Source organism: Sus scrofa, chromosome 18 (assembly GCF_054392235.1).
Source record: "Sus scrofa isolate SSC_HxYL_T2T_F1_AM1 chromosome 18, Sscrofa_HxYL_maternal_Yorkshire_Landrace_v2.0, whole genome shotgun sequence".
In the NCBI taxonomy this organism is placed as follows: Eukaryota; Metazoa; Chordata; class Mammalia; order Artiodactyla; family Suidae; genus Sus; species Sus scrofa.
Window position 1 is genome coordinate 62,811,834 of NC_139400.1, and position 20,539 is coordinate 62,832,372.

General features: G+C 44.9%; 1 protein-coding gene and 1 long non-coding RNA gene across 17 annotated transcripts in view; both read right to left on the reverse strand.

Moving 5' to 3' along the window:
* SUGCT (succinyl-CoA:glutarate-CoA transferase) overlaps nt 1-20,539 on the reverse strand; it is a 643,257-nt gene that overhangs the window by 206,491 nt on the left and 416,227 nt on the right. The gene's annotated exons all lie outside the window — the stretch shown is intronic.
* On the reverse strand, nt 12,205-18,934 carry LOC146395105 (uncharacterized). Its single transcript, XR_014833335.1, has 2 exons — nt 14,191-18,934; nt 12,205-12,405 (listed from the first exon to the last, which is right to left on the reverse strand). It is a non-coding gene; the product is annotated as an uncharacterized LOC146395105 (long non-coding RNA).

Sequence of the window (20,539 nt, forward strand, 5' to 3'; positions counted from 1 at the left end):
GTCAGTGTCATCATACAGAACAAGGGAGGACCAGCAACTCGCCCTGGGGCACAAAAGACACAGAACCGGGATTAGGCCCAGGACGGCCTGCGTTTTTCCCCACAAGCTCTCTCATTGTTGTTGTTGTGGGTTTTTTCGTTTTTTCCTTTTTTAGGGCCTCTCCTGCAGCATGTGGCAGTTCCCAGGCTAGGCGCTGAACTGGAGCTCCAGCTGCTGGCCCACACCACAGCCACGGCAACGCGGGACCCAAGCCGCATCTGCGACCTAGGCCACAGCTCAGGGCAGCGCCGGACACGCATCCTACCGAGGAGGCCAGGGAGCAAATCCACTTCCTCATGGATACCAGCCAGGTTCGGAAGCCACTGAGCCGCAACAGGAACTCCCCCCATCATTGTTAAAAAAACAAAAACAAAAAAGGACTCTGCTTAGCGCACTTCATTTAGAAAAACAGATATTCAAATATACAGTGAACACGACTTGCAGATCAAGCTCACGTCTTGCTGGAGACTGGAAAAAGCGCCAATTCCCGGAGGGGAGCTGAACGTAGTTGCATCCCTCAGATTCTACGAGTTTTTCGGGAGGCAGGAAAATGACAGGGAGTCTGAGGGGCTGTCCCAGGGGAGCAAGGATGCCCGAAGGCAGACTGGGGTACTGAGGCAAAGAAGTCTCTGGACCACGAGGCGGCCCAACAGCATCGCACTGATCTGGAGCCTGGAGCTGTCAGTGCGCAGCCCAAGCAGGCCGCACGGGGCGGCCTCTGGGCAGGTGGCTCAACCTCCTTCATTATTAAAAGACCATGTGGGGAGTTCCCATGGTGGCTCAGTGGTAACGAACCCGACGAGCATCCATGAGGATGTGGGTTCGATTTCTGGCCTTGCTCAGTGGGTCAAGGTTCCAGCATTGCCCTAAGCTGCCGTGTAAGTGGCAGAGGCAGCTCAGATCGAGTTGCCAGGGCTGTGGTGTGGGCCGGCAGCTGCAGCTCCAAGTCGATCCCTAGCCTGGGAACTTCCACATGCCACAGGTGTGGGGCTGAAAAAGCAAAATAGATAAAATAAAATAACACGAACTTGTACGTCTCAGAATGTGAATTTCAATTACATGAAAAAATGTGACGTGCGTAGCTGAGTATCTGCCTGAGAAATGGCTTTTGTCACTCCTGGAATTAACCGCTCAGTTAAATGACAGACTGTTTCCTCCCCCTTCACACAAGCCCACGACTCTTCTCCAGCGAGGTGGGGAATGCGCCCCTGATTTGCGCTGGCCGATCAGCCCGGTTCTGTCTCTCCAACAGGGATATTCTGTATTCCGGCAGGTTGGGGGGGGGGGGACGACACTCATTTCAACAACCTGCACCAGGGTTTCTCCTGCAGAGGAAATGGCCTTTGCTTAGAAAAATGCCCTGGTCAGTTGTTTGGGGTAGAAAGGCGAGGTTCTGGAAGCCTCGGTTCAGAAGGAGGCAGCCAACAGAGCCCAGGAGAAGAAACGCCAGGGATTTGGGGACTGAGGGATGACAAGAGGGAAGGGAGAGGTGCGATGCGGCAGCTGGGGGGCTGAGGAGCCGAGAGGGCCCCTGGTGTGGCCGAGGAAGGCTGCCGACAAGAACCTCCTGGTGGCGAAGGAGCTGAAGGACGTTTAAGAGCAAGGATGCTTCCTATGCTCCTTAACTGTTTGGCCGGAATATAAACTCTCCCCAGTGGCCTGCAGGTCTTTGCTGTGGAACAGCGCTATGTGGGAGTGAGCTGGGGATGAAGCGGGGATGCTCATTACGGGGAAAGGATTGCCTTCCCCTCGGGGTCAGAACGCAGCGCAGAGAACAAGGCAGTTGGGGAGATAAGATGCAGGCAGGTCAAGAGTTTACCAGGAAAAGCTCCCATGAGACTAGCTTTGAGCATGTGCAGGAATCTGGGGGATGGCATTGGAACCTTCCAGGAGACATGAAAAGTGGGGTTGGGACCATGTTATTTAAATCTCAAAGGACAGGGTGACCTCAGAGACAAGGGTGACCTCCCCCAACATCTGAGTCACATTAGCATTTCCAGACGGGGCGGGGGGGAGATAAGGAAGCAGTCTGATAAGAGGGAAGGTAGAAAGCAGCGACTTTCAGAGCTTGTTTGTATTTTACAGAGAAACTCTTTCTTCAAATGGAACATCATTTGGAAGTCCCGCGTGAAAACACACAGAAGATTATCGGTTGGCTGAGTGCATAAGTGTGCATGCCTATGGGCTGCGTGTGTACATGGATCTGGGGTGTGTGTTGGGGGGGGTGGTGAAAGAGAGAGAAGAAAGAGGGGAGAAACAGAGTCCTTTCTCCCGGCTCCCCGCCCCACGCTCCACTTTCCTGCCACCCATACAGCCGTTCCTCCCGCCACTGGGGTCTAACCGTCATGGTGTTAAAACCACACACAAAGATGCACCCGGCTGTTTCTCAAAGAAGGGGCACAGCAGGTAAGCAGCAGGTCTCAGATCAGTTGTTTACTCCTCATGTCTAGACAAACTACCTCTGTCTAGACAAACTACCTCAACGCTTTTTTGTTTATCTATGGGATGGGTTACAAAAGGCCTCGAAGGACTATTGTAATGATTAAGTGCAAAAGCATCCATGAAGAATTGAAAAAAAGCGCTTAACCATTACTATGACTGTGATACACTTCCTCTGCCCAGAGACAATAAGCAGACAGTTTCTCCAACAATTTCCAGGTTGGCAGCGACCCCAAAGAGATCTTGATGGAGAGAGGGGAGGGTGGCGCACAGCAGAGGAAGCTGCTTGGGAGACAAGCTGGGGGTCGGGGGCTTGGGGGCAGCCTCAGACTGAGGCAAGAGCGAGGGAGGCCCCGAGGCGGGAGGAAGGTTCTCTATCCCAGAGGAGCAGACGCCAAGACCAGGCCAAGCCAGAGGGCGTCTGACTTAGAACCCGCAACCTAGGTGACGCCACTAAGTGCTCAGCTCAACTGATTTATTATGAACAGACACTGACTCTTCTTAGTATTTTAGCCCATGGACCCTTAACTTTGGTTAGCAGAGATAAACTGACTAAAACATCAAAACCCAGTATCTGAAGAGACATGATGGTCTCTTGAGACAGAAGGCAAGACAAAATATTAGTAAGAAAACATAGTCATGACTCTTTTGCTCCAGCCTTATTCTAAAATGAGGAAACAGCAATTATCAGGAATCTAAACGTTCCTTATAAAACATCATTTTCTCCTATGCCACCCCACCAAATTCTTGATAACATACTGGGATATGTGTGTGTGTGTTCCCAAAACTTAAAAGACACGTATTATCTGAGTAAATAATCTTCTAACAAAGTCCAAAAGCTGAAATAGTGCATGTTTTCTCAAAAAAAAAAAAAAAATTCTTGGAATTGTATTGCTTTTAATAAAATTTATTGGCTTAATCATTTTCTATAAAAGGAGATGTTAAAAAGTAGAGGGAGCATAAAAATGATTTGTGCAGGCTCATAAAACGATAAATTGTACTTTGTAGAAAGCAGGGAAAATGAGAAAGAAATTCAGCTCTCTTGTAGTTACAGTAGCCACGTGAAATGCAGGCCAGGGTCCAGTTCTGCACAGTTCACACTGCCTGGGCAATCTGGCTTTGTGGGGTGCGTATCTGCGGACAAAGTTTGGAATCCTGGGGAGGGCTGAAATAGAGCAGCACTGCAGAGGTGTTTGGGAAAGAAGAGTAAGAAAGCAGAACCAAGACTTGGGAAAAGAGCCGCAGTAGGACTCTGGACCCCTGGCACAGGGAGGTGGGCAGACGGAGAGTTAAAAGCCTGAAGGACAATGAAGTGCAGCCTTCCCTTGTGGAACCGTGGAGTGGTTCCACATGTCTCTATTGGCAGGGAGATTTCTAGAAAATCCTGTTATCAAGCATCAGAGAGTTTGGACGGAGATCAAATGAATTGCCCAAGGTCACACGCTGTGTCAGGGCAGACCCAGGGTTAGAACTCACAGCCCTGAAGTTTCCAATCTATTGCTTGGCTCCCTAAACCACACATGCCTGTCAAGGAAGAAGTCTCCCCAGAGCTGAAGCAACACAGCTGCAGAATATTAACCCCAGCATTTAACAGGACAGGATTTCACTGGGTCATAGATCCGTAACCTCTCTCGGTGGAGGAAGCACGGGGAGAGCTGAAGGGCAGGAGAGCGAGGGGCAGGAGTGGCTGAGAAAAATGGGGAGACTAGACTAGGTGATCAGGTTGCCCCCCCCCCAAAAAAAAACCATCACCCTTCAAACACACACACTCTCTCTCCTAAATACATACCAGTGACTTATTCTAAAGCAATGGTTCTTCTCTCAGGCAAGTATTTTCAATTTCATCAACCAGTAACATCTGATGTTTAAGAGAATGTGTGTGTGTGTGTGTTTTCTCCTTCAACCCAGAAAAGGGATTCCTTTTAGGTCAATAATTAGTCCTGATTAATGAGAAGATGGACACAAAACATGAGGTTACGCCGAAGGTCACTGCAAAACGGCCTTTCGCCTCCGGATGAGCTCCTCGTACTTTTGGCCTTGAGGCCTTGGGTTTGCATCCTTTCTGGGCCAGAAACTCTACTGAGAGCTTGATTAAAACTATGGCCCTCTCCCAGGAATTGTTGATGGACCCACTGCCACGAGTTTAATATTAAATTCTTAAGTTCAAAGATTCCGTAAGTCAAAGAATGCCCATATGAGAAGCCCAGTTGTCAGAGGCTTTGCAGTGTCCAGAGGAAGATGTGACTGGCACTGATCAGTCCGCTGGCTTCCAAATACCTGTCCATGAACCAGCTGCCCCATGAACACATGGGCCACTTGTTAAAAAATATAGATACCCGAATATCTTCCAAATCCTAGTGACTCTGAATGGGGGGCGTGGCTACTGGTGCCTCAGGAACCAGCATTTTCACAAATGTTCCAGATGATTCTGATACACAGTCACACTTGAGAACCACTGCTTTTGGAGTTTCCTTCGTGGTTCAGAGGTTAACGAACCCAACTAGGATCCATGAGGATGCGGGTTTGATCCATGACCTCACTCGGTGGGTTAAGAATCCGGCATTGCCGTGAGCTGTGGTGTAGGTCACAGATGCGGCTCGGATCTGGTGTTGCTGTGGCTGTGCTGTAGGCCAGCAGCTGTTCCTCTGATTCAACCCCCTAGACTGGGAACCTCCATATGCTGCGGGTGCAGCCCTAAAAAGCAAAAAAAAAAAAGAAAAAAGACAGAAAAAAGGAACCACTACTTTGGACAGTTGCTTGATGATGCCACTAACCATTTGGAAACGGAACATGACAAAGGTAAGAGAGGCTGGAAGAGGTGGGGGTGTAAGAAGAGTGATCGTATCTTCCGATCCAGATTTGGGACCAATGCTCTAACAATGGCAAAAATACTTGAAGTCTGGCCCATCCTAGGAAGTCTGGGACATATGGTCATCGTGCTATGAGATGAAAAATGTCTGCGAAATCACTGCTTTAAAGATAAGATGACCAGATGGTCTGCATTAAGACGGCAAGTTCCGTCATTTGATTTCACATCCTCTATCTCTGATTTTCTCTTGCTCGTTACCTTCTCCTCGAGACAGGGGAGCTCCCTCTTCCTTTTAGCACCAGATTTCTCCGACTGCTCCGGGTGTCAGGAAGCCTCACTGCAGCCCGTTCCGACCCGCCTCAGGGCTGATTCACGGGTCAAGACCAGCCTCCCCTGTTCAACCTCACCGAAGCAGCAGAAGCCCCCGAGCTCTGACCGCGTTCCTTCTCCTTCGGTTGCTACTTCCACCCGCTCTACCCTGAGACTCCGTCCTCTCAAGAAATGAGCAAAAGAGCAACAGGCGACGCAGCATTTCCAGTTGACTCCAAGACGACTCACAGAGCCCATTTTTATCACTGACGCTTCCAAGAAGAGAGTCAGAAGAAACAGAAACAAACGTGGAGAGGCTCCCTAAGTTACAGGGGTCTTGCTGTTGTAGCCACTGGGCCATAGTTGCTGGCTTCTTTATGTATCTGCAATTACTTGCTTCCTATTTCTATTTCTCAACCTGCTACAATAATCAATATACATCATATATATAACACCATATAAATAAATGAAATTAAGTTGTCTTTAAAAATAGAATGAATAAAAACACAAGATAGGCGTTCCTATTGTGGTTCAGTAGGTTAAGGACCCGATGTTGTCTCCATGAGGATGTGAGCTCAATTCCTGGCCTCACCCAGTGGGTTAGGGATCCAGCGTTGCCACAAGCCACAGCAGAGGTTGCAGATGCAGCTCAGATCTGGTGTTGCCATGGCAGCGGCAGAGGCTCTGGCTGTAGCTACGATTCAACCCCTGGTCTTGGACCTTCCACATGGTGCAGGGGCAGCCAAAAAAAGAAAAATAAATACTGTTGGTGCATATACTCATAGAACTGTTTTACTCGGTATTTCAGAAGCGGCAAGAGGCAATGGGCTGCAAAATACAAAACATTCTCCTCCGACTACTCGTCACGGTCCTTCGCCCTTTGACACACACTGAAAAGAGACGATGAGGTAAACCAAGAAAGGTAAAAGACGAGTAAGAGAAAGAGCGCATCGAGAATACGTCTACTTAAAAACAGAAGAAATTTCTCCCAGGGTTTTGCAGCCCTGCTGCTCTTGCTATTAGCTCACGGTGAGTAAAGTGGTCCCACACATTAACACGAGCAGCCTGAGTCTGAAAAGGTTATTTCACCACTGTCATCATTATTACAACTACTCAGTAAGTGCTACGTTAAGTGCTGTCACCTGTGTTATCTCACGCACCAAAATGTTTGTGACGTAGGCACTAGCTTCCCACGTTTTACAGAAATGGGAACTGAGACCCAGAGAAGTTAAATATCTCAAGCAAAATCACACGAACTAAATGTGCAGTGTTAGCAAATGTATGTAAGTCGGGTCGGGAGCGTTCTCATTTGTGGTATTTGGTGATTCTCGTGGCGTGAATACTCCCAGCAGGGGACTCCCAGCTGTCAGGATGACATCAGTGACGAGAGAGTTGGGAAAAGACAGGCGAAGTCCCACGATGGCAGTCCCGGTATCACCTCCAGCACACACGGCCTGACTGCAGGCTAGCCTCGTTCAAAAAGTGGTGTATCCACCTACGGCAGCACTCCTGGGTCACGTGCGTTTGGGAATTGGACACGGCCATGTCCCTATCCCAGCATACCAAGCAACTTGGAGGTCAGCATCATTTTTCATTCAAGGAAAAGATGAACTACAGGTGAAAGCTACCAAACGACCTTGCTGTTACTGCGTAAAGTCAGAATCAGAAGTGAAAACTCTTGGTGGACGGCTCTGACAGCTGAATTGGAAGTAACACAGCAAAGAAACATCATATAAAGTATGAGAAGTCTACTAATAGAAAATATCAGCATTCCTTTTTTTTTTTTCAAAACCAAATGTTATAATTGAATAACAAAAAGTCATACTACCTGGTCCTCAACTGCAATACCCAGGGATTTTTCTCTTTTTTTATCTTTCATCAGTACACTGAATTATACTAAAATCATTCCAGTGTCTTTTACTAGTTACTTCCCCAAATACCCTAATATTCATCCTTTGGGGGAAAGGTTATAAATCAAGCCAGTATCTATAATCCCTGTTCAATTAACTAATAATGAAAGAAAAAGGAGACAAGCAATCTATATTCTGAAAGACAGGTGTAAGTCATCCATAAGTGCCTTTGCCAGAAAAGAAGAGAGAGGGTTAGAGGAAAAGGCCAGTCTCCAACATTCACTGTAAAGCTCTTTGCTTGGCTGACAAAATCCATGAGATAAAAAGTAAGAATTACTTTGTGTATGATTACAAAACTAAAATAAATCTTCCTTCTACACTAGATTTTAAAAACAATGTTGTGAAAATATGTTCTCCTATATGTTAAAAATTCCAAAACAAAAAATTGTAAATCTGATGGAAAGCTCACTTACGATTAATGTATAAAGACTGACAAACATGAAAACAATACATCATAAAACTGTCTGAAATGATTTGCTTTGAGATGTTAATCTAACATGCTTAAGTACTCTGAATAAAGAAAAAAACAAGAAAATTGATAGATGAATATCGCTTGACAATGTGAAATACAGAATTTATTTTCCAACTGTTTGTCAGGAAAACTCTTTCATTTTAAAAACACTGGCCTACCCCAGGGTGAAAGAAAATAATGCAAATATTCAATATTAAAGAATTAATAGACAAGACAGAAGGAGTATGACTAATGATTCAGCAGTTTTGATAACTGAATAAAAATTTAGTTTCAATAATTTAATAAAAAAAAGTACAGAGTTCTACTAAAATGAGAATGCAAGAGTCCCAGCAGTATCTCTGATACGTGGTTTCTATGTTCACTGTCTTGGGTTAGAACATGATGGAAAAGAGTATACAGAGAAAAAAGAATGTCCACACGTGCATGACTGGGTCACTTGGCTAATCAGTGCACAGTCCCCGGCCACCTAATCAGTGCACAGTCCCCGTGGTCTGCCTCCCTGGCCAGGGTGCGTGAGTGACGGCAGTGGAAGGGTTGGGGGAAGGAGGAGGACACCTGTGTCTACGTCCACACCAGCCCTGAGAGAAAACCTGCCATCTCTGGGACACAGTCTAACATTAAACACTAATTTTGAGTGTCCGTCTCTGTTCACAGAGAATCTCTGCCTATAAATTCAGACTACTGGCCCGAGTTACGCCTCCTAGAAGACAGAAGAAAAGTAATGGAAACAGTGTAAGATTAAGAAACAGAAAAATAAGATTTAAATTCTGATGTCCTCACCATTAGCAAGATTAGGTCAAATCATTGGGATGCTGAGCCCTGGTTTCTTCATCTGCAAAACAGTGACATAAACAGCCACCGAGAAGGGTCGTGAAGGTCAAGTGAGACAGAGTTGTGACACGCTGCTGTATAAATGACAGATAATACAAACTCCAACTGTTACTTCTTATTCGTTCCATCCATGTGACTGCCCCAAGTTATCTGAAAATAGCTACCAACGGTATTTGAAGGGGACAATTTCACGTTCAAATCAGAATGTATCAAAATACACTACTAGCCTAGCTGTCCGCTCTCAGGTGTTCCAGTCTGTTAATGATGACCAGGTCCCTTTGTCAAGTACAATCCTGAGACAATAGTATGGCAGCCACCTCAGTGATGCACACTGTTGCAGTAGAGTCTGATGAGATTCTGATATATTTTGGTGATAAACCATCTCCCATCAGATTGGATGTGGGGGTGAAAGAGTCGGGCATGGTTTTAGGATGTTTGGCCTGAGCAACTGGAAAGATGGAGTTGTCACTTAATAAAGCAAAGGAAGGAAGACAGTGGATAGAGCCAGTCTAGGGGAAGAGCAGTTAAACTCGAGATGTTTATTAGTCAACTAAAAGACGTCAGGTAGTACTCCAACAAAACAGCAATGAAAAGAGCAAAAAAGAAAGGCTTGGGCGGTGAACAGCCCTGAAGCCAATGCAAGAGTTTTCTTCGAAGACGGTTCTTGAGATGTTGGCCTTGCAACAAGCCCAGAAAACAATCAGTCAAAATTAACACAGGAACTCAATGGAAATCGCCAAGAACAATGCATTCTAGAAAGAGAATGAAACGGAAGACAAGAAATACATGGTATGATTAAGCAGTTAAAATGCAAGAGAAATCTATCTTTGCCCTCAAGCATGCAAAAGAAGGGAAACTAAAAACTAGAAGAAAGACATTATCTGAGATAATCTGATGGAGTAAATATGAACAGCCTGAAGTAAGACATAATTTTGAACAAGTAGTAAATGAAAGAAATGGGAATTTGGCACTTTCTGAGTAGCAAGCAGGAATGTCACTGAAGCCACCAGGAAGAAAATGCATCGTTCTCCACAGAAAAATACATATGCACTTTTTTGTTTTCTCAATTAATAGGCAACGATCTAAAGGTTATGAAATGTCTGAGATGTTTTGACTGAAGTCTTCTAAGGTTTTAACACTTAACACTTTAATATCATCAAGAGTTATTTTTAATGCACGGTATCCTTAGCAGGGTCTACAGTTAATTGTTTAAACAGCCAAGTTTCTTTCTGCCTTAAAAGCTGGTCAGTTAATATTTTTCTAAGAAATCTAACCAGTTGAATTTATATTAGAATTTTACTGGAAATCTGAGCTCTTTAACCAGGAGAATCAAAACTTCTTTAAAAAAGTATGTCAAAAGCACACATTTCACGGGCAAACTTCAGATGGCATAAAAGGATAACACTTCAAGCTTGATCGAAACCTTGGAAGAGACCTTATTCAAAGCCCAGGACTAGATGGCCTCTCAAGGCTTTCATCCAACCTTGATCATCTAAGAGTGTTCATTAAGACTCTATGACAAAGGTGCTCAGGGCATGCAAGCGGTGTTCGCCCATCTTCTAAAGACAGAGTCCAGTCTTTACGGAGGATCTCCTCAGAGCTGTGGGGAGTAGAGGCATACACACCTTTGGAATTTCCCTTCAAATATGAAGCAGGAAGTTAAAAAAAGGTTGAAAAAGAAAGCACGAGTTTTAAAAAAGACATTATGTTCATTTGCCTTAAGCACGGTGTGAAAAAAGTCACAGCCGTTCCTGACCTTTGATCCACCAAAGATAGGCTTTTCATCTTGGAAGTGCCACCATTTATTGACTGTCTGGGTTCCTTGATATGCAGATGGAAAATCTCGACTTTGCCATGGCAACCAACATTGATCTAATAAAAACGTGTTGTCCCTAAGCCCGCATCCCTCGGAATGGAGGGTCACTTGAAGCTTTCCGCTCTCCTCGAGGTGAAAGGCGGAGAGGGGGCCGCGCCAGAGCCCACCTCTGCGGAAGACCTTTGCTCAAGGGCCGTAGAGCCCCAAGCCCACTGCGCCTTTCAGGGTCTTGGCTTTTCCTATAAATCGCGCAGTGACGCAGTCCACCACATGCCTGAAATGGACTCTCTATTCCTGAAATGCTTTTCTTTTTCCCTGAGGAGAACTAGATTTGTATTTCTAGTCCATCATGTACTAGCTCTTGGGTCTTAGGCAAATTACTTGAACTTTAGCCTTGATTTTCTCAAAACTAATTTTTCATACCTAGCCCTTAGTTTTTTGAAAGAACAAAGAAGATAGCATATGTAAATACGCCAACGTATCGCTCCCTATCTGGTACATAACAGGCTTTAAATAAATAGCAACTGCATTCTTCGGTCATGTATCTGTTATATTTTTACACAGTGATCCTGAAATCAAAAGTATACCGAGACCTTTGCACGGAAAGAAACTGCTCACGTTTCCAAGCGTTAATTAAGGGCATTAATTCAGCCTTAATGCTATTAAACATTTTAAATGGTGTGGGTGACTTTCAAGATGGAAAGCAAACTCTTCCCGGTCTCCAGCAATAATTTTTTGCTTTTCTTTCTGTGCAGAGAAGGGTCTCACTCTCTCCAAGTAAAAGCATATCATGTACAATCAACCAAATAACGCAGAAGGGGGAGGAAGACTCAGCTTTTAAAATAAAGCTCATACGGGGTCTTATTATTATACACAGCAATCTAAAAGCTGCATTTGCTCCCAGTCTTTTCGTGTTCCCTAAAAAATCCAGACCCGCAGAACACCGCAGAACCCACACGCCCATGCTCTGAGGAACCCACGAGGTCGTGGATTCTGCGCAAGCTCTTCCTTGAACAGATGAGGAGCGGACGCACGGGCAGACGAAGTTCATTCCACAGACGTGCTGGGTACCTGCTCTGCCCCGGGCAGGGTGCCCCTCTAGGTGTCAACTGACAAGGTCACCAAGACCTTCTGACTTCTCGGCCAGCATTCTTCCAAAGTACTTATGTCTTAAAAGCTAAAAGTGAATTTATTCTCACAAGAATTAAAAGGCACAGATTAAAACCCCAACGCAAGAAATTACCCCCTTTACTCTACTAGCGTTGAGAAGTTACGGGAAAATGGCTTTCTCGGTAGCTTAGGGTATCTGAAAACATTTTTGTCTTAATCTCTATGATAAAAATGATCATCCATTTATTAATCTATATTGTAATTCCTCTCATTTGTAAAAAGGAGGAGGGAGGGGCAAGGGTGGGGCGGGGGAAAGAACAGCTTTGAGCGCTGAGAGCTTGTTTCTCAGGAATCTGACTGTACAAACAGAAGAGGTTTGCAGACTCTTAGCTATGTGATGGATGCGGGATTCAGTATAGAATTCAAATGTGCTTTAAAATTAATTCTTTTTTTCTTTGTCAGTTTCCTCTTTTTCTTTCTTTCTTCTTCTTCTTTTTTTTTTTTTTTTTTTTTTTTTGTCTTTTTAAGGGCCACACCCTCGGTATATGCAAGATCCCAGGCTAGGGGTCAAACAGAGCTGCAGCTGCTGGCCTATGCCACAGCAACGTAGGATTGGAGCCACGTCTGTGACCTACACAGCAGCTCACAGCAACACTGGATCCTTAACCCACTGAGCAGGACCAGGGATCAAACCTGCGTCCTCTTGGATCCTAGTCAGGTTCGTTATCACTGAGCCGCAAAGGGAACTCCCAGTTTCCTCTTTTTGTTAAATTTGATGTGGAGGAAAAACACTCCGGTAAGTTCTGAATTCAAGATTTTCTTGTATTTAATGAGCTGTGGTACAATATTTATTTAATTTTTTAAATATAAGAGCACAATGACCATTAAGCTGTGGTACCTCTCCCTATTTCTGTCTATAAAAACGACTTCTGTATAAACAAACATGTCCCCAAGCATGACCCTCGAACACCAACTGTAAGATGTTGCAAGAAATGAACACAGCCTATGAGCACCTCCTCTTAGAGGCTGACGCCGTGCCCCGGGTTGGTGAAGGCTCTGCAAGGTCCAGCAGGAGAGAAGCCTGGTTCTGCTGCAGATGCCAGTGCTTCCCAAACGCATGGAAAACAGGGCATCCGATGACATCCTCTAAGCTGCACTGGGCCAAACAGGCTGAGGACAGAGGCTGGAGCCACCTGGGAACCTGTCGTCTTCTTGAACGGAGAACTCAGCAAAAGGAAGGGGAAGCAAGAAGAATAAAGTCCACTGGGTAATGGAGTGGGCTTTGAAGCACACGCTGCCTTGGGTTTGCTTACAGCGTTTTGTTTATCGTTTTCCCTCCTTCCCAGGGTTATTCCCCGAAGGAAACTGTAGGCTTTCAGAGAGCAGAGACTGTAAAAATTCTAGGCATATGAATGAGCACCGAGAAGACAGTCAAAACCCAACGGAAATTGCTTTAAAATTAATTAAATCAAAACTATAACCAACATGCACTACTGTGCTATTTAGAAATACGGGCTGCGTGACAAGTCTGGGAGAGAGCAGCAAATGTGCATGCTGGCTGGTGCAAGAGGCCTCCACCGCCTGGCTTATCTTCCGAAAGCAAAAGAATCAAAGACGAGGACGGCATCAGAAGCCAGCGCGGAGCACCGTGTCAGGCTCTCTCTTCTCCGTCTATCCCACGTCTGAAAACAGGCCTGATGGAGCTACGTGAACTTGGACGGGAATAAACGGCCCAACACAATTTCTTTGGGCCCCAAAGCAAACGTAGCAATCATTCTGGCATTTTCCTCTGGTGCCCCCACTACCCACTCCAGCTGTGTAGGCAGCCGCACTGTGTCCCCTGAGAGCCCTGTGATAACACAGCTCACACTCTGACTTTCAGTATAAGATGAGCACACACAGACTTTCAGAGGGAGTCTGGTACAGCTCATACAAGAAACCGCTGATTTCAGCTCCCAGGATTTAATCTGTGACTCTAAAATTCAAAGAATACTTATGAATACAAATATAATTTCATTTCTAATAGCCGTAATAATATCACCTAATCTGATTTGAATGCTACCATATGCCAGGCACCATACAAAGAGCTTTAGGTATGTTTTTTCTCCCTCAGTCCTCACGGCAACCCTGAAGATGTAGTTACCCCGTCGCAGAGATGAGAAGCCCGAAGCCCAGAGAGTTTGGGTAAATTGCCAGAGATGGCTCAGCTGTCAAGGGATGGAGGAGATACTCCACTCCAGGCAGGCGAAGGCCAGACCGTCTCCTCTAAATCCTGATCACCACGCGGCCTCCCATAAGGAAAGCAAAAGCTTCGGTTCTGAGTGGCAAAGGGAGCCAGTGAAAACAAAAGAATAGGGGTTTCCGCTGTGGCTCGGTGGTGACAAACTGACTAGTGTCCACGACGACCCAGGTTCCATCCCTGGTCCTGCTCAGTGGGTTAAGGATCCGGCGTTGCTATGAGCTGTGGCATAGGTTGCAGATGTGGCTCGGGCGGATCCTGCATTGCTGTGAGCTGTGGTGTAGGCTGGCAGCTGCGGCTCCGATTTGACTCCTAGCCTGGGAACTTCCACATGACCCACATGCGGCCCTAAAAAAAAAAGAATTCGTACATGTCCTGATTTTTCTTCCTTGTACAGTGGTCGACTGTGTGCTCTGGGGGAGGACTGCCTCAGTTCAAGGCCCTGCTCTGCCTGTAAGCAGCAATGTGCCTGTGAGCAACTATTTCATCTCGCTGAAGTCTCAGTCTCCTCGCCTGTAACATAAGGGTAATAAGAACTAGCATTTACAGACGACTTACTATGGGCCGTGCATTCCATATGCTTTGCATATATTAATATCTTTAATTCTAGGAAGTAGGAGGTGTTGTTGTCCTCAGTGATAGAGTAGAATCAGATGCTTTAACACATGTAAAGAACTCTGAATGATGCCTAGCATTCTAAAATCAATAAGTGTTACCCATCAGACACGTCACACACTTGCACTGAAACTTCATAACCATCATCACAACAGCCTCATGGAAATGCTACTGCAAATCAGCACATACTGCCTCTCAAAAGAAGGCAGTAGTCTAGGTTTCTAGCAATGCTTTAGTGTGAGATACATTTACTAAATATTAACTAAAAAGTGACGAAGAAAGCAGCTCTATGATAGTGGTCTAAGCAGCAGCTCTGCATACAGGCTGCCCGGATTGGAAGATCAGCTTTGCTACTTAATAGCTGTGTGACTTGGGGCAACTGACGTACCCTCTCTGCGCCTCAGCTCATTTACCCATAAAAGAAAGATAATAAAAATGCCCGCCCTTAGATGGTTGCAAAATGCAGATAATGATAACATTGGCCTTCTAGGTCTATGAGGTTTAAATGAGATAATATATACGATGCATTTATTTGTTTAAAAGAAAGTTTGGCAGATACTCAGAAAACAGCTAGAAGTACTACTACTATGTGCTACTAATACTGTGCAGTTCCACTACATAAACTCAGTATATCTTAATTCAATAAAGATAAAAGTATATCTTAATCCAATAAAGATTGTTTTCCTCACAGGATTATTGCTCCCAAGAAAAACAATGGGGTACATGTGGTGGAGGGGTAGCATTTGATTTAAAATTAAGCCAAAACGCTACAAAAAGATCCAATAACGCTATTTCCTAAAATTTTTGCGAAAAGGACATCCAGTATGTTTTGGTCCTCTTTCAATCACATCTCGCCATCAGTGATCTACAACGGAAAACTTCCTAGGGTATTATTTTTAATAAGTCGCTACGAACCAGCATGGTACAGCATGGGGATACAAACGGTACTCTGAAGAAAATTGAATTTACCGATAAATTACGTTAACTTGTTTTACTAGAACAAGGGAGTGACTGATGATTTACAGATTTGCCGTCTAAAGAGCCTTTTCATTTTCCATGTTGGAAAAGGAATTATACCTCAAAGCATATGGTCATTCTGGAGTTTTATTACTACCTCTGATGTATCCCGATTACATAAATGTACGAGAAGGGGTCACGTGGGCTGTAAGCAGCGGCGTCAAGGCCTCGAGGGGAACCGGGCGCGCTCAGGGGAGACGTCTCAAAGGCAAGCCCTTCCCCCAAAGTCCGCCTCCTTCCCTAGACTCCTCAGGTCTGGATCCGAGGAGGAGGGTCAATCCAGATGGAAACGGTGACATGCACTCCGTTGCCTTGAGAATTACCATAATTAATCTTTAACTGACACGGGGCAGCACGGAGGTTCATGATGGAATCTGAAGCCATAAGCACGAATAAATCCCCTTGGCCCAAAGTGGAGCCACACATAATAAGCTGTTAAAAATCAGGATTATTGTTCAAACCAGCCCTCTGATCCCAGGGGAAGTCCAGAAATCATGGGGATTTGCTGATCTCTTCTAAGAATACCCCGTTTCCAAACACTCAGGTTGGGGGTTGCCAAAACAAATCCATTTTCCAAGAGGGAACAGACGAGGTGTAAACTGACCCATGATTTCCTTACCCACTACCAGTCAGATGTCTGGCTCATTTGGAAACTAAATCTCTTCTAGCCAAAGGTTTAACCAGATTTTGTTCTTATTTATTTATTTGTTTGTTTTTTATTATATAGTATCCTCCCTTACTCAGCTTTACAAGATCACCGATAATAAACACATTTAAAAAAAATCAGGGCCAGGAAAAATAAGGCCCACGCTAAAATATCATGAGGTGAGTATAACTGGGTAACAGATTCAGTTTTAAGCTTCCTGACGGGCAAAGCAAAAAGAGAAAAGGTCTCCAAGAATTCAGTTAAAGGCACAGCAGATGTACAGCCAGGCTTAAATGATTAATCCAAAAAAACAAGTCAGACTCTTAACGAGAGTCTGCTTAAAAGTCACAGATTGATGCCCCGCTGTTTCCTTCACGAAGTCTTTTTCTGAGCAATGTTCAGCTGCCCTTTCCCATGGAAAGACCTCTAGATTCCACAGAAAGATGCTCTCTGCAGATGATAATTTTGTTTCTAAGGTCAATGTTTTCCTTTAAACCAAGGACATGGATTACTACCAAGTAACGGCCACTCTACTGCCAACAAAGCACTCTTATTTTGCTATGAATGAAACAGAAACAAAACAAACCAAACAAAGAAACCTCCCCGTTTGGTAATGTGGACTCACCCAGATTTCAGAAAGAGGGCCCATTCTCATTAGGGAGTCCAACGCATTTCCATTGCAAAAGCTCGGTGGACGTGCTGAATCCAATTAGTCCCAATTCTTTAGGTATCAGATATACTGTTATAAGCCACAGCTGTTGTTTTCATGCTATTTAATAAGGGTTTAAGGACAACTTTAGAAGAATTCATATTTATAGAAAATTAAGTGCATGGAAGAATAAAATGATCGTAATGTATATTCTGTAAGGAGGAAGGAAAGGAATTTAACATGTAGTGTGAAACTACCCTGTATCCCCGCTGGTCTCTGGTACCCACATACGTTTTCTAACTTAATCCCCACAATACAGGCAGATCTTGGAGATAGTCCAAATTAAATTCTAGACCACTACAGTAAAGTGAGTATCACCATAAAGCAAGTCACGCAACTTTTTTTAGTTTCTCAGTGCATAAGTTATGTTTACAGTATACTGCAGTCTATCAAACGTGCAATAGTATTATGTCTTTAAACATGCATATCCCTTAATTTTTAAACACGCTCTTGCTAAAAATGCTAGCTTTCATCTGAGCCTTTAGCTAGTGATATCTTTGCGTGGAGGGTCTTCTCTGATGCGGGCGGCTGCTGACTGGTTGAGGAGATGGTTGCTGAAGGCTGGGGTGGCCGTGGCCACTTAAAATAAGACAGCATCAGTTGACTTCTCCTTTCAAGAATGCTTTCTCGGTAGCATGGAGCACTATTTCATAGCGTTTTATCCACAGGAGAGCTACTTTCAAAATTGGAATCAGTCCTCTCAAACCCTGCCTCTGCCTTATCAACTAAGTTTCCATAATATTCCAAACCTTTCACTGTCATTTTAACAACGACACATCTTCACTGCAAGTAGATTCCCTCTCAAGAAACCACTTTCTTTGCTCATCCGTAAGAAGCAAGTTCTCATCCATTACAGTTTTGCCACGGGGAGTTCCTGCTGTGGCTTAGCGGTAAGAAACCCAACTAGTGTCCACGAGGAAGGGGGTTCCATCCCTGGCCTCGCTAAGTGGGTTGGGGATCCAGCACTGCTGTGAGCTGTGGTGTAGGTCACAGATGTGGCTCGGATCCGGTGTTGCTGTGAGCTGTGGCATAGGCTGGCAGCTGCAGCTCGAATTCGCCTCCTGGCCTGGGAACTTCCCTATGCAGTGGGTGTGGCCCTAAAAAGAAAAAAAAAAAAAGTTTTATCATGGGGTTGCAGTAATTCAGTCACACATTCAGGCTTCACTTCTAATTCTAGCTCTCTTGCTATTTCCACCACATCTGCAGTTACATCTTGCACTGAAGTCTTGAACCCTCAAAGTCATCAACTTCCTTCAAACTTCTGTTTATGTTGCTATTTTGACTCTTCCTCTGAATTATGAATGCTCTTAATGGTCTCTAGAATGGCGACTCCTTTCCAGAAGGTTTTCAATTGACTTTGCCCAGATCCATCAGAGGAGTCATGACTTATGACAGTTCTAGCTTTATGAAATGTGTTTCTTAAATAATAAGACTTGAAAGTTGAAATTAGGGAGTTCCTGTTGTGGTTCAGAGGTAACGAATCTGACTGGTATCCATGAGAAAGCAGGTTTGATCCCTGGCCTCTCTCAGTGGGTTAAGGATCTGGTGTTGCTGTGGCTGTGGTGTAGGCTGGCAGCTGCAGCTGATTTGACCCCTAGCCTGGGAACCTCCATACGCCTCGGGTGCACCCTAAACTTCCTCCCCCCTCCAAAAAAAAAAAAGCTGAAATAACTCCTTGGTTATTGTGTATGACCAAAGGCATGAAAAAAAAATAACATTAATCTCATAGTCCGTCTCCATCAGAGCTCTTGGGTGACTAGATGCATTGTCAATGAGCAGTAATATTTTGAAAGGAATCTTTTTTTCACCAAGCAATAGGTCTCAACAGTGGGCTTAAAATATTCAGTAGAACATGTCATAAGCAGATGCGCTGTCATCCAGGCTTTGCTGTTCCATTTATAGAGCAAAGAGTAGATTTAGCATAATTCTTGAGGACCTTAGAATTTTTGCAATGGTAAACGAGCACTGGCTTCAACTCGAAGTCATTATCTGTGTTAGCCCCTAACAAAAGAGTCAGCCTGTCCTTTGAAGCTTCAAAGCCCGGCACTGACCTCTCCTCTCCAGCCATGAAAGTTCTAGACGGCACCTTCTTCCACTAAAAAGCCTGTTTCATCTACACTGAAAATCCGTTGTTTAGTGTAGCCACCTTCACGGATTGTCTCAGCAAAAGCTCCTCTGGGTTACTTGCTGTAGCTTCTACATCAGCCTTGCTGCTTCACCTTGTACGTATATGTCACAGAGATGGCGTCTTTCCTTAAGCCTTGTTCACCAGCCTCTGCTGCTTCAGCCTTTGGTCCTGCAGCGTCCTCACCTCTCTTCGTATGGCTGAGGAAAGTCAGAGCCTCGCTCTGTGTCGGGCCTGGGCTTAAGGGAGTGTTGGGGTTGGCTTGATCTTCTCCTAGACCACAAACACGTCCTCCGTATCCGCAACAGTGCTGTTTCTCCTTCTTACCATTCACGCGTTCCTGGAGCAGACACTGCAACTTCCTCAAGAAGTCTCCCCGTTCACAACCTGGCCACCCTCGCAGGGCGAGGAGCCCAGCTTTCAGCCCACCTCGCCTTCCAACGTGCCTCCCTCACTAAGCTCGGTCATGACTGGCCGTGGATGGAGAGAGAGAGACGTGAGACACCTCCTTTCAGGTGACCACTCGGAGGTAATGAACTGGCCTAGTTTCAATACTTTCGTGTCTCGGGAAACAGGGAGGCCAGAGAAGGCGGCGAGAGATAAGGACCGGCCAACTGGTGGAACGGTCAGAACAGACACAACATTTATTTAAGTTCACTCTTATGTGGGTGCCATCCCTGGTGCCTCAAAACAGCAACAACAGTAACATGAGAGATCACTGATCAAGGATTACCATAACGGATGTAAGAATACTAAAAACATTTTGAAATATTGTGGGGATTGCTGACACGTGACACAGAGGCACTCAGTGAACAAATGCTTTTTGAAAACTGTCATTGAAATGCAGTTGATTTACAATGTTGTGTTAATTTCTGCTACCCAGCAGAGCGATTTTGTTCTACGTCTACACGTAGCCCCTCCCGCACAGGCAGGCACAGAATGCTGAGCAGATTTCCCTGAGCTGCACGGCGGGTCTCCAGTGAAAGATCCATTCCATGCACGGTGTTGGGCATATGCCAATCCCAAACCCCTCAGCCATACCCCCTTCTTCCCCTTTGGTAACCATAAAGTTGTTTTTGAAGTCTGTGATTCTGTTTCTGTTTTGTGAGTAAGTTCATTCGTGTCATTTTAAATTCCACATAGAAGTGCTATCATATGATACTTGTCTTCCTCTGACTTCACTTATGATTATCTCTAGATCCATCCATGCTGCTGCAAATGGCAGCTTCTGGTCATAACATTTTTATCGCTGCCTTAAAACACAGCCTTGTTTTATGTACATCTATTAAAGATCCCCCATTCCCACGCCCATCAGTGGACAGATCATCCAGACAGAAAATTAGTAAGGAAACCCAGGCCGTAAATGACACATTCAACCAGAGAGAATTAACTGGTGTTTATCCAAAAGCAGCAGCATACACATTTTTCTCAAATGCACATGGGACATTCTCCA